The 4711-nt window shown below is 41.0% G+C and overlaps 1 pseudogene; it reads right to left on the bottom strand.

Moving 5' to 3' along the window:
- Positions 1–2950: 2950 nt before the first annotated feature.
- LOC114629612 lies at positions 2951–4105 on the bottom strand (annotated as a pseudogene).
- Positions 4106–4711: the final 606 nt, after the last annotated feature.

Genomic DNA, 4711 nt, shown 5'->3' with positions numbered 1-4711 from the left:
AGTTTGTGCCCTGGCATGGAACAGCAATACTTCATGCTACACAAATACATATATCTGTTGTTTTTCATATTCTACAATGAATGGGATATTTAAGGGCTGATTTATCCCCTTATTTATTTTTCATGACTAACAATGGCATGTGAAATGGCTAAATACTTTTTAACTACCACTGAGTAGTTCTCACATCTCCACAAAGCATATGGAGATCCAGGGAACTCCCACTTTGGGGATCAAGGAAGAGGAGGAGCAGGTCCTGCTTTTGAGAGGAAAGAAAAAAATCTAAATGGACATACAAAATATCTATAAGGGGAAAGGAGAAGAGATGATGTAGCCTTTTACAAAGAATAGCAACAATAGCGTCCTGTTTTTAAACAGAGAAAATATCTCGTCAAAATCTAGCTCTCAAAAAAAGGTCAGAGAAGTTTAAGGTTTACTCGAGTGTAAATGTCAATGGGAGTAAGTGGTGTTGTGAGAAAATGGGGAGATTGCTGACCTTTAGTCCACAAGAAGGCTCAAAATGGTGCCCAAAAAGAGAAAAATGGAAGAAAAAAATTGAGAAATATTTTTAACTAGGAAACTGTAATGAATAAAATTATAATTTACTGAAATTGCTACTTGCTCACACACCAAAATTTTTATTGCAAAGCCATGCTCCATGTATTTAAATGAAAACAGGCTGGGGAGGTGGCTCAGTGGATGAAGTGCTTTACACACACACACACACACACACACACACACACATACACACACACATAAGGACCAAAGTTCAAAGCCCCAGCTTCTGTGTAAAAACTGAACAGGTGTAGAGCCAGAGCCAGAGTGGTTGGTTAGACTAGCAAAATCAGGGAGTGTTATGTTTAGAAAGAGACTTGCCTCAGGAAATGAAGTAGAGAGAAATCAAAGAAGACACCCAATGTCAACCTCTGATGTATTCAGAGACATATGGGCACACGTGCACCCGTACACATATCAACATGCATTCACATGTGCATGTGATTTTAAAAAGTGGAACGTTAGACTAGGTGATCTGGGGTCAAGATCAAAGGTTAAGATCCCAGGATCTCTCTCCAGATTGCATAACTATAAAAATACTTCAGAGCTAGCTTCACTATCAGACATACTTTCTTGTGGTGGCTAGAAACCTCTATAGCTACCCAGAAAGAATCTAGCCACTGGATGACTTTAAATCCCCAAATTTGGTCTTCTCTTTTCTGCTGTGTCCTGGATACCCATCAGCGATCATGACTGTAGAATATACTCACTGGTTTATGCCTATCAGCCCCTACCCTAGATGCATAGGACATATAAAAATAGACTAAGAAGAATTTGGTCAAGATAAATAACTAATACCCCTATACACAGTGACTAGGTTCCTATCAAAAACTATGTTTCACACTTGAAATTAAGCTCACACCATTCTTCAAAGGGATACAGAACTTTATTTCCTTATGTGTATGCAAGCATCCCAAGAACCTCACAAACTCATGATGAGGCGTCTTCATCATTTAAGCACATGGAACCTGTGAAGGATTATCATAGAGCGAAGCTGGTGAAAAAATATTTTATTAAATTCCATGTTGGGAAGTAAGCACACCAGAGAGCACACCACATCCTTAAAGCCAAGAAGAAAGTTTATTGCCAGCTTGCAGCTGCATGAGGAACTTGCTAAAATCATACAGCCCCAGGACTTACAACTCTCTGTCTTTTATGCACAAAAACCACATTCTGGTTGACATACAGTTTACAAGAAGTGGAACTACAGAAGCCAAAAGGTCAGGTTAGTGTACACTTTAGGATTTTTTTGTTGTTCAGGAACTCTCCTATGGACTAGGTCATTGTTCTTATTTAGCCAGGTGCTGGAGCCTACCTGCTGGGTGCCTGGTCAGAAAGGTGCCTCTTAAAAAAAAAAAAGCAGTATTAGTCATGCTAAAGTCTGGACCCCGTTCCATTGATGAGGAGAAACTATTTTAAATATTCAAGGAATTTATCTCTCATTTAGTCTTTAAGTTTCTCCAAAAATCAAGCCCCATATGCACTTTCAGCTTTCCCCTTTAATACTCTAAGCTCAGGACACACTCTACACAGCCAACACCTTTACCAGACTCCTCACCCACAGAATCACAAGCATCATAAGACCATGCTTGGACCTCCTTGTCCCTATTGTTCTCTTACATCTACTATTGACTTGTGACTTCCAAAGTTTGCATTTCTACCATTTTCACTTCACTTCTTACACATTCTTTCTACTTCCACATGTAAATTATCTATCGGGGTTTTTTTTTTTTTTTTTGACACAAGAACTCCAACTCAGGCTGGCTTTGAACTCCCTATGTAGCTGAGGATGACCTTCAGACCATCTAATCTTCCAACTTCTCTGTCCCACGTTCTGGGATTACAGGTGTGCAGTGTCACACCTGGTTTATGCAGTACTTGGTATCACACCCTGAGCTTTATGTATGCACTCTGTCAAGGTACACCTCCAACTCAATTCATTCATGTATCAACTACAATTACTGTATAGTTTCTGTCTTTGGGGACTTGGAAGTTTCTAGCTGTGTAAGTACATGCCTATACTTCCAACACTGAGAAGATGGAGCCAGAAGGATTATTTCTTTGAAGCATAACTTACCTGCTGAGATCCTGCCTCAAAAAAAAAAAAAGTACTAGACTAATAGTTCTAATATCTAGGTTTTCTCTGAGTCTGGTGTTATTGGAAGCTTTATCTCTTGGTATATAGCTTTGTCTTGGTTTAGTGAAGGGGGCATGGTCTATGTAGCCTGGGCTGAAATTGAACTCATTATATAGCTTAGGAGGAATTCCTGATCCTCCTCTCTTTACCTCTAGAGTATTGGAATTCCAAGCATGCAGCACCACACCTGGCTTGGCAGTACATTTTTTTAAAACTATATTATTTTATGTCTTTTTACTTCTTTCACTATGACTTTTTGTTCTAATTGGGAATAACAAATGAAGGTGGCAGTAAATATATTCCACAATCTGGCTCCCACTTGTCCTTAGGCAAGGAAAAAGTATGGCAGGAAACACAACTTAGTCTCAGCTTTCGGAATCCTACCTGGGTCCTAACTTGCATCTGTTGGCTAGCTTTGCTTCATTCCTGTCTTCAGCATCCTCTTTGATTTCATCCTTTGGACATACTGCACAGCAAACTCCTACATGAGAGCTGCTCCAGCCCACAGCCTTCTGGTTTCCACAGCTCTTGATAAGCCAAATCACCATCTGTGGTACCTCATCAAGGAGTGATGAGCTAATCTGGCACTGGAAAGACCAGCACCATGGTTTTACCATCCCATTCCAAGTTCTTGTCTGAAGGCAACTCTTTAGCTTCATCCCTTCCCTATGACCTATGTAGCTATGCTTAAAATCCCAGCCATCTGGGAATTCTAAAGTAGCATCACCATATGTGGAAGCTTGCAGTGACTTTTGTCATTCTTGTGTGCCTGGACAACTTCTGAAGGATAGAACAATTTTCCTCTCTCATTGTACCACAAGAAAATCTTGCCAACTCTCATGTCATTAATCAGTCATTTCATGTCTAAGAGATATTCTTTATGAGGAATAAAGAAGGTATGGATTTCAGTCCTGTGAGTCACATTCTTTGTGTGGGATACTCAGTAGTTGAGAGGAAGTAAGCACTCTGTTGCTGGGATGGTACCTGCATGAGGGCTTTGCTCAGACTCTTCATCTTTCATATCCTCAATGTGGCCCATGGTGTCAGTATCTTCATAGTCAAGTTCTTCATTAGCATCAATATGCTCTCAATCTTCCTTATCTAGGTCTTTCTCCTTCTTCTCCTCCTCTTCTTCTTCCTTGCATTCCTATACCTGCTGCTTAGTCATCTTCATCTGCGGACCAAACCACTGGAGCTCAGATGGCTTCCCCACCCAGGCTGAGCTGTGTGAATCCCCAGGCTTGCCACACCTGAACTCTTTTGTAGAAGCTGAAGTCACTTTATTGGGACATGTGAATGACTGAGCCTTGATGGCTGCATTTATGGCACCTTGTCCACACTATTTACACTTAATTCCTTCTCCAAGTTCTTGTTCATTATCTTTTCTTGGTGATTCACAGCCTTCACCAGCTTCATCTCCATATGCCACCAGGATGTAAGATAGTCTTTCCTAGGCATTGAAAGTGGCAAACTTCTTACTGCAGACAGTGTAGTAGGTGGCTATGTTCTTGTCCTCCTCCACCACAGCCTGATGGTTCCTCAAGGCTTTCAGTGGTAACATGGGCCATCTTAGCCACTTGGAGATGCAGACTTTAGCAATGCAATGGCCTACTGCAGCTCCAAGTCAGAGAATGCCACCTGGCAGGTAATGCAGACATATGTTGCTATCACAAGGCAGGAAGGAATAGGCAGCCATGCCTCCATATTCTTATAGCATGCCAGATAAGATGTATGTGGAAGTGAAAAGAAAATAACTCTGCATCAAAATGGATTTGAATCTTCTTCACAGGATAGCTACTGCCTGGAAATGTGCTTACACAGTTCATCCCTGGTTCTTGAACCCTCAGCTTTTTCTCTGGACACAGCCAGTCTTTCCATATTCCTTGAGAATTACAGGGCTGCCATTCTCAGGTAGTTTGAACACATGTCCCTAAAGGAGACAAGGTTCTAGGAAGGAAAAGAAGTCTTTTGCCTTTTACACAGTGGTCAACCCTTCTTCCCACACAATATTAAGAGTTATTT

This window comes from Grammomys surdaster, unplaced genomic scaffold (assembly GCF_004785775.1).
Source record: "Grammomys surdaster isolate TR1022 unplaced genomic scaffold, NIH_TR_1.0 313, whole genome shotgun sequence".
NCBI lineage: Eukaryota > Metazoa > Chordata > Mammalia > Rodentia > Muridae > Grammomys > Grammomys surdaster.
The sequence above is the reverse complement of the archived record's forward strand: the minus strand, read 5'-3'. Positions and strand labels throughout refer to the sequence as shown.